The sequence below is a fragment of the Pongo pygmaeus genome, chromosome 20 (genome assembly GCF_028885625.2).
Source record: "Pongo pygmaeus isolate AG05252 chromosome 20, NHGRI_mPonPyg2-v2.0_pri, whole genome shotgun sequence".
Lineage (NCBI taxonomy): Eukaryota > Metazoa > Chordata > Mammalia > Primates > Hominidae > Pongo > Pongo pygmaeus.
The window spans coordinates 50,174,507-50,188,567 of NC_072393.2; positions in this window are offsets into that span (position 1 = coordinate 50,174,507).

The window sequence follows — 14,061 nt, forward strand, 5'->3', positions numbered from 1 at the left end:
TTGTATGTGTAAGGTTGTGGTGGCCTTTGTGCAAGGTTGTGATTTTTGCAGTCTTTTGTGATTGTTCCTCTTATCAGGTATATGTGCATGAGAACCTTCTTTTCATGACCTTCCCTGGCTCCATTTGTCCTGCTACGGTGACACCAGTCTTTTAGTCCATACATTTGACTTCATGAGGAGTTTGCTATAATCAGTTGAATGAAGAAGAAACATGTGGACCTGGTTTATAGGTAATTCTGCATAATGTTCTAGCATCACCTAAAACTGGACAGCTGGCACACTACAGCCTCATGCTGTGGTGGCCCCAAAGGAGAGTGGTAAAAGAAAATATTCTCATTTGTTAGAATTTTGAGTAGTGTGCTTCATAGTTTTTTTTTTTCCCCCAGAGAGAATGATGCCAGGGGGACGAATAGTTTTGCTGGATGGTCATGGACTTCAAAGAAGCATGATTGATAATTGGTTGACAAGGCAAATTGACAATGAGGTATGTGAGTGGACTGCTTTTAATGAGCAGAATATAAAATTACTTGCGGCCTATTTAATGGTCAATAATGAGCAACCTCACCAGAAGATGAGCTTAATAATCAGGTGATCAAGATGGTACATTCTGTGAATATTCTTCAAGATTTTTCTCTAGCTAACCATGTCCATTCCCAGTGGGTGCATGACCAGTGTAGCCGTGGTGGAAGAAATGGAGCTTATTAGTTCAGTACTATGAAATTCCATTTACTAAATCCAATCTGGCTACAACCACATTTATATGGCCAAGCTATCAAAAGTATAGACTAACACTGGACCTCAGATAGGCACTGTTCTTCAAAGGGGACTACCAACCTCCTGCTGGAATTTGATTACACCGGACCACTTTCATCATGGAGGAGACAGCACTTTGTTTTCAATGGAAAAGACAATTACTCTAGATATGAATTTGCCTTTCCTATTCCAATGTTTCTGATAAAAGCATCACATGTGGACTTTACAAAATGTTTTATTCTCTGCCATGGAATTCCACCCAGCATTTCTTGTGACCAGGGCAGTCATTTTTCAAAAGATGAATTGTGTCCATTGGGCTCATGTTCATAGAATTCACTAAACTTAACCATGATTCCTGTTAACAGTTCCATTTCAGTAGTGGGACATGCCTCAATTCTCAGAAGTCCTACCATCTCTGATTTGTCTTCCCATGTTTGTTTACCTAATTCCTACTTTAAAATGTCCTTGTCCCCAAAATCCTAGTGATTCTGCTTTTCTGATTGAACCCTGACTGATATTGAACCATTTCTGCTCCTTTTCAGACACTACTCGTCTCTCTCAACTATAATCACTTTCCTAACTTCTATCACCATTGACTACTTTTCCTTTTGTATATCTTTATATATGTGAAATCATATTGTATATATCCTTTTGTGTCTCTGTTTTTCTCAACATTATGTTTGTGAGATTGAACTATGCTGCTGTTTTATAGCAATTGTGTACTTATTTTGTTACTGTAGAGCAAGTGTAGGCACACTACATCCCACGGGTGAAATCTTGTATATATTTCGGGGTGCGCATGTGTGTGTGTTTCTGCTTGCTAAAAGTGGAATTTGTGTGTCATGGAGAATACATAAATTTAACTCTAGCAGATACTGTGAAACATTTTCCAAAGTGATTGTATCAATTTACGCTCTTACAAGGACTGTGGTAGAGTTCCATCTGCTCCATGTGCTTGCCAATGCTTGGTGTTGTCAGACTTAAATTATTTTTAAATTATTTTTTAAATTCACCATTCTAATTTTTTAAAAGAAGTAGAGTATAATGCTGGTTACCAGGGGTTGGAGTGGAGGGGTTGGGACATATTGGTCGAAAGATATAACATGTCAGTTATACACGAGTAATTTTTTAAAAATCAGTCATTCTGGTATGGCGATAGGGTTGTCTCATTGAGGGTTTAATTTATACTGCTGTAATGACTAATGAAGTTGAGCAAACAGAGCATGTATCTGAAGCCTTGTACATTTGTATATTCTTCTTCATATAGTGCTTACTCAAGTGATTTGTTGATTTGTCTATTTGGTTGTCAGTCTTATTCTTGTATTTATAGGATTTCTTTATATTCTGCTTACAAGCGTTTTGACATATGTGTGTATTGTGATTATCTTTTCAACTGTGGCCAGCATTTTCACTTTCCTTACGGTACATTCAATAAACAACCATTCTCATTTTAAGTTTTTTAATTTTACTTTTCAGTTGGTACTTTAAAAAATCATTGCCAACATTAGAGAAGGTCACAAAGATATTTTAGTAGCTGTTTAAAAAAATCTTTTAATGTTAAGATCCATATTCCATATCATATTGATATTTATATATGGGATGTGCTAAAGGTCAAGATTAATTATTTTTCTATGTGAAGAATATACAATATTCTCACTTCTTAAGAGATTTCTCCATTTTAGTTATTATCTTTGTCAAATATCAAATGACTAGATACATGTAAATCTGTTTCTGAACTTTCTATTATCTTCCATTAGTCTATTCATATTTGCATATATAGCACACTGTTTTAATTACTGCAAATATATAAAATGTCTTGATGTCTTATCGCATAAACCCACCTCTTTCTATTTTCTTTTGATGTTTTGGTTATTCTTGACTGTTGCTTTTCTTTACAGATTTTAGACTCAGCTTGCTAGTTTTCACCAAAAAACTGCTGAGAATTTTATTAAATATATAGATTATTCAAAGGAGCACTGATAGCTTTACAACATTGAATTGTCCAATATATGAATAGCACCACATATTTTAAATTTTCATTGAAGTATAAATATATGTAGAAAAATGTATATGTCATATGTGTCATGATTGTTTAATTTTCAACACACTCGAAATACCAGCATCTGTATCAAGAAACTGCACATAACCAGCATGTGGTAGCCATGAAAATGTACTTCACAAATATTTTAATGCAAGTAACCAAAGACCCCTATTGTTGTGTTTTAAGGTCAATCCTGTGTTTGCATCAAGGCCAGATTTTCTGAGGGCTGCTGCTCCCAGTCAATATCTGAGAGCAGTAAGGATTCTAAGGTAGACCTGTTCAGGGAGACGTGGATCTTCTCTGTTGGGTAGATAAGATTGTGCATACCTGACTTTAATGGCTTTTTCTTTAATATAACTTTTCTTTCTTTCTTTTTTTTGAGATTTAGTCTCACTCTGTCACACAGGCTGGAGTGCAGTGGCGCGATCTCGGCTCACTGCAACCTCCACCTCCAGGGTTCAAAGGATTCTCCTGCCTCAGCCTCCCAAATAGCTGGGATTACAGACATGCCACCACATCCAGCTAATCTTTGTATTTCTAGTAGAGACGGGGTTTCACCATGTTGGCCAGGTGGGTCTTGAACTCCTGACTTCAGGTGATCCGCCCGCCTTGGCCTCCCAAAGTACTGGGGTTACAGGTGTAAGCCACTGCACCTGGCCTAATGTAACTTTTCTTAAGCTGTATGGAAGTCCAGAATGATTTTATCCAATCTTCCTTTGTTGATGTTGTTGTTGTTGAGACAGGGTCTCACTCTGTCACCCAGGCTGAAGTGCAGTGGCACAATCTTGGCTCACTGCAACCTCTGCCTCCCCAGCTCAAGTGATCCTCCAGCCTCTGCCTCCCAAGTAGCAGGGACTACAGGCATGTGCCACCACACCCAGTTAGTTTTTGTATTTTTTTGTAGAGACAGAGTCTCACTTTGTTCCCTAGGCTGCCTTTTGTTCTTTACTCAGTGTTAGATTTATATCGTGGTGCAGCTTCTCTCCTGTTTTCTCTCACAATGATTTCCCCTAATAAAATTCTTACACAAGTAATTCTGCCTTTGCATTTTTTTTCCTTTCTTTCCTTTTTATTTTTCTTATTTATTTATTTATTTATTTTGAGATGGAGTTTCACTCTTGTTGCCCAGGCTGGAGTGCAATGGCGAGATCTCGGCTCACCGCAAACTCCGTCTCCTGTGTTCAAGCGATTTTCCTGCCTCTGCCTCCTGAGTATCTGGGATTACAGGCATGTGCCACCACGCCCGGCTAATTTTGTATTTTTTGTAGAGATGGGTTTCTCCATGTTGGTCAGGCTGGTTTCAAGCTCCCGACCTCAGGTGATCCTGCCCACCTTGGCCTCCCAAAGTGCTCGGATTACAGGCATGAGCCACTTCGCCTGGCTGCATTTTTATTTCTAAGAGGACCTGCATTAGCACATCACCCTAAAAACGTTCATGCCCAGTTCAAATCCCTACTTTTCTCTCAAGTTAGGCACTATTCTGATTTATAATAGCATAGATTTGCTTTGCTATTTTTTATACTTCATATAAATAGAATAATAAAATACGTACACTTTTGTGTTTTCTTTATTTGTCTACATTATGTCCATGACATTTATCCATGCCGTTGGAAGTGAATATAACTGGTTTACTCTCATTAATATGTGTTATTTTAATGTATAAATATCACATAACTTATTAATTCATTTAATTGTTGATAGATTTTGTGTAGTTTCTTGTCTTTGGTTATTAAAATAAGTGCTTGTAGGCTGGGCATGGTGGCTCACGCCTGTAATTCCGGAGCTTTGGGAGGCTGAGGTGGGCGGATCACAAGTTCAGGAGTTCTGGATCATCCTGGCCAACATGGTGAAACCCCGTCTCTACTAAAAATACAAAAATTAGCTTGACTTGGTGGCATGTGCCTATAATCCCAGCTACTCAGGAGGCTGAGGCAGGAGAATTGCTTGAACCCGGGAGACAGAAGTTGCAGTGAGCTGAGATCGCAGCACTGCACTCTAGCCTGGGCGACAGGGCAAGATTTCATCTCAAAAAAAAAATAAATAAATAAAATAAATAAATAAATAATGAATAAAATAAAATAAAATTAGTGTTTGTATAAACATAAAAAGACATGTCTTTTGCTGAACATATGAATCTCGTATTGATAATATATATATAAGCATGGATCTAAGGGTTATACGACAGTTTTAGTAATAGCACTGAAAGTTTTAGTGGTAGCACTAAAACTACTCAGCTTCGGTAATTACTGCAAAACTTTATTGCAAAGTGGTTGTATAAAACTACATTCCTACACGATGCAAGTATTTGCATTTTTGTCAACCTTTCTTTGACTAATTCTTAATTTTAACCTTTCTGGTTGGAATGTAGTGGAGTTCTCATAATATTTTGAGTTTCTTTGATGACTCAAGAACTTGAATGTCTTTTTATTTGATTATTGAGTATTTATGTCATCTTTTCTGAACTATCTGTTCAGTTATTTTTACATTTTTCTTATTTGTTTGCCTGACTTTTTTCTTATAGATTTTAGGATTTACGTATTCTTATATGCTCAGGATATGAATCTTTTGTCACATATATGGTTTACAAATTTTCTAATTTGAGAATTACCCTTTCATTTTCTTATTGGTGCCTTAATTAAGAGAAGTTATTCATTTTTAAAATAATCTAAGTCACCTAATTTTTAAAAAATTGTGGATTATTTTGGTCTCATATAATTTTTTTTCCACTTCAAGGCAACAAACAGGTTCTTTTGTTTCCCTAAGTGTCATTGCTTTACTTTCCAAAATTAGAGCTGCAGTTTTTCTGAAAGTTATATTTGTGAATTCTGTGAAGTACAGACAAATATATATTTTCCCATGTGGATATCTAATTGATGAAGAAGCACATATTAAAAAGAACTTTTATAATCTGTACAGCAGCATATTCTTTTCATAAATGAAATGACAGTATTTACTTTGATCTACACTCTATTCTCTTCCTTTATCTATATATCTTCAAGCAAATGCCACACTGATATTGTAGCTTTATAATATGATTAGATATCTCATAAAGTAAGTCTTCCATTTTGTTATTCTTTCACATTATCTTGACTATTCTTAGCTCTCAGATTTTACTCCAAATTTTTATAATATTTGTATCAATTTCCAGAAAAAATTCTAGTATTTTTATTGGGTTTGCATTGATATGATGGATTACTTTGGTGAAGAATATTGAGATGTTTAAAATATTAAATTGTCTATCCATAAATATTATTTATTATAATTATTTTAAAGGTTTTTTGTATATGCAGGAAAATAAAAGCAGATCTTTACCTAATAATATTTACATAGATTTCAAAAGGATTAAAGGGCCTAAATGGGGAAGGTAAATTTAGAAAGTTAATTTTTTTAATGTAGGACAATATTCTTGAAACCTAGGACTTTCAAAAGCACAGAAATTAAGGAAAATGCTTATTAAATTTCTCTCCTCAAAATTAAGGATGCTTATTCAATGTGAGACACAGTATATGAATATTAAAATCAAGTACAGGTGCCAAGACAATTCAATGAAAAAAGAACAGTCTGTTCAACAAATAGTGAATGGTGCTAAGAAAACTGGATGTGCACATGAAAAAGAATGAAGTTGGACCCCGTACGTTACACCATATACAAAAATTAACTTATAGTGCGTAAAAGGCCTAAATGTAAGAGCTAAAACTATAAACAACTAGATGAAATCATAGATATAAATCTTCATGACCTTGAAATAGGCAATGGTTTCTTAGATATGACATCAAAAGCTCAAGGAACAACAAAAAATAAATAATGAATTGGAACTCATCAAAATGAAAAACTTTTGTGCATCAATGGATACCATCGAGAAAGTGAAGACACCAACATAATGGGTGAACGTATTTGTAAATCATATATCTGATAAGAGACTTGTAGCTAGAATACATAAATAACTCTTACAATTCAACACTTTAGAAAGACAAATAACCCAATTAAACAATGGGCCAAAGTATCTGAATAGACATTTTTCAAAAGAAGACATACAAATGCCCAATAGGCACATGAAAAGATGGTCAATGTCGTAAGTCATTAGGGAAATGGAAATCAAAACAACAATGAGATATTGCTTAGCCACCAGATTGGCTACAGTAAAAAAGACAGATAATAAAAGGGTTGCCAAGGGAGTGGAGAAATTGGAACCCTCATACATTGTTGGTGGGAATGTAAAATGGTGCAATTTATTTGTCAAACAGTCTGGCAGTGTCCCAAGGGTTTAAACATAGAGTTATTATATGATTCAGCATTCCACTCCTAGATATACAACCAAGAGAAATTAAAACTTATGCCTACACATAAGCTTGTACATAAATGTTCAAAACAACATTATTCATAATAGCCAAAAGTGGAAACAATCCAAAATAGCCATTAATGAATAAATAAGATGTGGTGTATTCATCCAATGGCACATTATGTAGCCATGAAAAGAAATGAATAACTGGTTCATGCACCAACATGGATGACCCTTCAACATGTTATGCTAAGTAAAGAAAGTTTGTTTCAAAAGATCACATATTGTGTGAGTACACTGACAGAAAATGTTCAAAATATGTACATCTACAGAAAGTAGGTTAGTGATTGCCTAGGGCTGAGGAGTTTGGGAAAAATTGGAAGTGACTGTTAATGGGTATCAGGTGTCTTTTTGAGATTATGTAAATGTCTTAAAAATTGATTGCAGTGATAGTTGCACAACTCTGTGGATATAATAAAATTCATTTAATTGTGCTCTTTAAATGGGTAAACTGTATAGTATTTCAATTATATCTCAATAAAGTTTCTATAAGAAATATCAAAAAATACCAAGTAGTACGTATTGCTATGTCTCAAATGCATAAGGTATTAATATTCGTGGTATATAATCCAAGTGAACAAGGAAAATATAGCACCCGTAACAGAAGAAAAGGGCATAAATATACAGTTTACAGAATAGGCTGTAAAGTATTTTGAAGAAATGCTCAAACTTATTAAAAATCAGAGAAATGTAATTAAAACAGTGAAATACCAGTATGTGTTTAATGGAGTGGCAAGACATAGGATGATGGTTCATGGCAAATGATGGTATGGAAATTGGTGGTTATACAACAAACTGTGTTCAGTGCTCATGAGAATGTGGAATGGTTTAACCATTCAGGAGAGCAATATAGCTATTAATATTATTTGTAAATGTGTAAGTATATGACTCTGCTATGAACCAACAACTACACTTATGGATATGTGTCCTAAATAAATTGTCACATATTTCTATGAAGATGTATAGTGATGTTCCTAGCATTGTTATTGCCAATGGCAATCCAGGTTTCTGTCATGGAATAGTAAAATATTTTGCGTGTAGACAATTAGTTCTATAAAATAGGTTAATGTATGCTAGAAACATGGATGAATCTTTAAAGCATACTGCTGAGTTTCAAAATTTTTATGACATAATACCACTTATATAAACTAAAAACATGCACACACAACCACATCACATGCACTTTGCACAAAACACACACAAAGAGAAACAACCAACAAAATATGGGGCTGGGGGAGGAAATGAAAGTGTTCCATAGGGAAAAGAAAGGAATAAATAAATAATAAAATTATTTTGACCAAGTTACTAGATATAAGCTTCAGTACAATTTGATTAGAAGTGGTGATATTCAGCATTTTCTTCCCATTCTCATTCTCAGAGATAAATTTTTAACATTTTGTTAATTGTTGTGTATGTTTATTTTAGTTTTAAGTGGGAATTTATATTTCTTAAATGTATCATCATAATATTCCTCATAATATTCTCTTAATATATTTAGTGATGTTCCCTTTTACTTCTGAAATTGGTAATATGTCATTTCTGTCTTTTTTGTTTGCTGTCACTGGAGTTTGTCAATTTTATTGTTCTATTTATAGAATGATCTTTTTGCTTTTTAAGATCCACTCCATTTCATTTTCTATTTCATGCATTTCCTATTATCTTGATCATTTCTTTCCATCTACCCACTGTGGTTTTGGTATTTGTTTATTGAATTCCTGAGATAAATGTTTTAATTTTTTTGTTCAGCTTTTCTCCTGTTTTAGGACAGATGCTCCTCAACTTGCAGTGGGCTCACATTCTGATGAACTTACCTACCGTAAGTTGAAAGTATCCTAAGTCGAAAATGCATTTAATACACCCAATCTACCAAACATCATAGCTTAGGCTAGCCTGCCTTAAAGGTGCTCATGACGTTTATATTAGCCCCGAGTTGGGCAAGGTTTTTTGTTTTGTTTGTTTTGTTTTGTTTTGTTTTGAGAGGGAGTCTCGCTCTCTCACCCGGGTTGGAGTGCAATGGCTCGATCTTGGCTCACTGCAACCGCCACCTCCCAGGTTCAGGTGATTCTCTTGCCTCAGCCTCCGGAGTAGCTGGGACTACAGGTGCAGGCCACCACGCCCGACTAATTTTCATAGTTTTAGTAGAGACAGGGTTTCGCCATATTGTCCAGGGTGGTCTCAAACTCCTGACCTCAGGTGATCCAAGGGCAATGTTATCTAGCAAAAAGAAGCTTATTTCATAATAAAGTGTTGAATATCATATAATTTATTGAATAGGTATTGAAAGGGAAAAACAGAAGGGTTGTATAGGTACTGTACTGAATGTGTATTGCTTTCACACCATCATGAAGTCGAAAAATCTTAAGTGAACCATTGTTAACTCCAGGACCTGTATATGATTTCAAGGCTTTCTGTGTTTGCTTCTAATTATGTATTAAAAGCTCTCCTGTTTATCAGTGTTTTTCTCCTTATGAGTCTGTCAATCAATTTTTCTTTATAAAGTTTTCTTTATATTCTGTAAGGCTGTTATAGTTGATAGAAAATTTTCATTACTATGAAGTGTTTCTTTGTATATCTTAAAATGTTCTTCAAGGACTATTGTACTTTGTCCAATATTAATATATTTTAAAATTAGAGAAAGAATATGAGGCCTAGGACGACAGTCTCTTTCTCTATTAGAATATTTTTGTTTATGTCAGGTACCTGCAAACACTAACAGAAAAGGTTTACTTTAATCTATTTTCAGGTACGAATGTGATTTCAAGTTTTGCTTCAGTCGCCTAGTGAAGACGATCTATTTGCCGTTTATCTTTACTCCTGTAGTGCAGCTCTTTGGGTTTTACTAGGTACCCTTCTCCCGATCCCCAACTTCTTCCCCGAGGCCCTTGAACAACAGAATCGGTAGGTACCACCAAGACAGACACTTCCACTCTAAAATTGCAAATCTCGGCTAAGATTCGCTCTGGCTTTCTAGGATACCTGGAAGCTCAGGTTACTCGGAAGTATTTCCGCTCCAAGGGGCGGAACTATGGCCGTTTTCCCCCTGGGGCATTCTGGGAAGTGTAGTCAGGGGTCCGCGTAGCCTGGGGCACTTCCGCTTTTGGATGGCCGAGCTAGGGAATTGTGGGAAGTGATCCAGGGTTTCTCTTTAGTTGCTGGGAAGGCACTTTTGCTCTAGGAGGGCTCAAGGAGACAAGTGTTTGGATCCGCTGGGACCCTCCAAGTTTTCTCAGCCTCGTCAGGGAGCAAGCGCGGCCCTGGCCCTCGTCTGGAGGAGGGCTAGAGAGGCTGTGGCCAGCTGGGAGGCTGGAGTTGGGAGCAGTTTGTGTTCTTTCCTCTCGGCTGAGCCTCACGTTTGGAGCAGTTCTTGCGTCCCTGGGTTGGGAGCGTCTTGGATCGGTTGTCGCTTGGTTAGAGGGTCTCCTGGCATTCCCCAGCCAGCCTCTCCCACCTACTTGCCAGCTCTGCCACTTACTAGTGTTATAACGTTTTGTGAGTTAATCTTTCTCTATCCCATTCTCCTTATTTCTGAAGTAGAGTCATTAGTAGGAGGTCCTTGTACTTTTATACGAATTATTCATTAAATGTTCAAAATACCATTATGTGGTAGGTACCACTATGTTCAACAGAGACGAAGATAATAGACCTCTCCACACAATGTAGAAAAGAAAGCTGTCTTATTACTGAATAAGGACAACCACTGTATAGTATTGTAGGCAATCTAAAGAAAAATATTATTAAAAAATTCCGCCCTATGTGTACAGTCAAGCAGTTTTAAACTTTTTATACAATTCTACTTTTGAACACTATGTACATCAGTTCTCAAGATTAATGATTTTTCAATAAGAGGACTTGGTCTCATCATTTACTGCAAATTCTTTTATAAATTTATTCTAAATTTACTTGAGAATCCAGTCTTAGTTAACTAACTTTATCCAAAGTAATAAAACTTCTCTTACCTCATCTGCTAGCCGATTTACAGTTTAAAGAGAGGTACCTTGGTTAAACTCTTACAGTGATAGGGACAGTGGGTTGTTATTTTCTCAGATGTTTATATTCAAAAGGGACAAATCTCAGAACTTTCACAAATACTTCTAGGTTGTAAACCTGGCTAGAGGCTTACATAGCCTCTAACGAAATTTACATGCATATCAAAAGGTTAGAGAAAGGATTCAGAAGCACTAGGTTTCTTATGGAAATGCTCTAAGAAAAAGAAGAGGGAAGACGAACCCTAAAACGTACAGTTAGTAAGAGGCAGAACGTCCATATGAACCCAAGAAGTTGCAGCCTCAAGTCTGTGTTCATATTCTCTACGCTGTACATTTTTCTTAGAACCATATGAAATAATCGTATATATGGTTTGTGGAAGTCTTTTTCTATCAGGTTTGGAAGGTGATCTGGGGCTTTAGAGTCTATATTCTCCTTATAGAAATAATGCATGACCATTATAGAGAGATTAGAAAATACAGAAATGTATAAAAGGAAATGAAAGTTACCCATATTCACTGCTGTATATTTAAACAATTAGCTGGGTGTGGTGGTGCATACCGATAGTCCCAGCTACTTGGGAGGCTGAGGTGGGAGGATCGCTTGAGCTCAGGAGTTTCAAGCTGCAGTGAGCTATGACCACGGCACTGCACTCCAGCTTGGATGACAGTGAGACCCCGTCCCTTTAACCCATAATCTCAGGATTTACAGATAACCACTGCCAACATTTTAAATGCATTTATGCATTGGTGCCATACCACCCACATGGTATTTCTCTAATTTTTCTTATAGAAATTCCCAAACATGCACATACAGAAAATAGTGTTAATGACCCCCACCCCACCATCATTTGTCTTTAACTCTTGTAAACATTTTGTCTATCTTATTGCATCTATTACTCTTCTCCCACGTATGTTTTTGGTGGGAAGAGGAGGAATTTGACTATTTGAAATCAAAACCAAATCCTAGTCAGTCGGTAGAAATTAAAAGTAATTAACATAAAGTAATTATGAATGAAGAGCAAAGGAAAGCAAATAACTTCAGGGTTTTCTTTCCTGGCAACTAGGAGGAAGGTAGTTATGTGAAAAACCTAAGGGAGAGGGAATCATTGAGATTTGGAAAGGAATAGTTATGAATTTGGCTTCTTTATTTGGAATGTTTTACTCAGGGTCTTTTATTTATTTATTTATTTATTTTTGAGATGAGTCATGCTCTGTCACCCAGGCTGGAGTGCAGTGGCGTGATCTCTGCTCACTGCAAGCTCCACCTCCCGGATTCACGTCATTCTCCTGCCTCAGCCTCCTGAGTAGCTGGGACTACAGGTGTCCACCACCACGCCTGGCTAATTTTTTGTATTTTTAGTAGAGACGGGGTTTCACTGTGTTAGCCAGGATGGTCTCGATCTCCTGATCTCGTGATCTGCCCGCCTTGGCCTCCCAAAGTGCTGGGATTACAGGCGTGAGCCACAGAGCCTGGCCTACTCAGGGTCTTTTAGATCTGATCTGTTTCTCCCTTAGGCTGCATGTTACTTTGTTGCAAGGACTATGTCCCATTCTTTACCATGTGCTTAGCACCCAGCACAAGACTGGCAAGGAGGGGTTTAGTGTTTGTGGTTTGTGGAGCTGCCCAGTATCTTGAAACAGAAACCTGCAGATCATTTAGATTGTATTCAGAATTCCCAAAATGGATTTAGGAAAAATAAAAGGAAATAATGTCAATATTAGTGACTCTTTCTCTCACTTTTGGTGGGATGGATTTGCATATTCTTCTAGTTTTTTTCCCAGTAATCAAAAGTTGATGTGTTGTTATTGATAATATTTTAATGATCAAAGCAAATTTTTATAGAAACCTTCCATCCATAATTTATGTGTCCTGTGTTTATCACCTGAGGTTAACATTCGCTAACTTTTTATAGGGTAGTCATGAACCAGGCAGAATTTCCAGTGTTTTACGTGTATTTATTCATTTGTACTTGATATCAACCCTATTATAGTCTCCATTTTACAAATGAAGAAAAAGGGGACAGAAGAAATGGAAGCACTAGTATTTTAATCTAGGTAGCTTTATACTAAGGCTGTAATATTAGCTACTACAGACTACTTTTATTAGTCTACAAGGCAAGAACCCACAGTAAGTCTTATTAGAGCAGGGAATATTTAAGCTATGGATGAAGACTGTCACCCAGGAGGGAAAAGAGTAGCAGGTTATGACAGAAGGGACAGCAAATACAAAGAATTAGAGGCTTTTTGTAGGAGTACAAGTAATCCACTATGGCTGGATGTGTAGAGTGGAAAGTGGATTCAAAGAGAGAAACCGCATCTGAAAAATTCCTGTTTGTGTAACTTGTTAAAGCATTTGAACCTTCTCTTAAGGGCACTGGATAGACATGCAGTTGAAAATAATCAAATTTCCATCTTAGGAGATATACTTAATCTCTCTCTGCCTCTGGATCCCAAAGAGTAAACTAGAGGACATTACATTATTTGTCTTAAAAAAGTTGTGAAAATGGGCTAAGTGTGGTGGCTCACACCTGTAATCCTAGCACTTTGGGAGGCCGGGGCAGGTGGATCACCTGAGGTCAGGAATTCAAGACTAGCCTGGCCAAGATGGCAAAACCCCGTCTCTACTAAAAATACAAAAATTAGCTGGGCGTGGTGGGGAGGGGGGGTGCCTATAACCCCAGCGACTTGGGAGGCTGAGGCTTGCTTGAACCCTGAGTGAGGGCAGAGGTTGCAGTGAGCCGAGATCATGCCACTTCACTCCAGCCTGGGCAAAAGAGCCAAACTCCGTCTAACAACAACAGCAACAACAACAACACAAAACAAAAAAAAAAAGAAAAAAATTGTGAAAATGTAGTGAGGGTCCCATAGTCTGAATAGTTTGAACTAGTTCCTGGCATATACTTGGTTCTTTATAAGAGTTGTATATAACAGAATAAAGAATA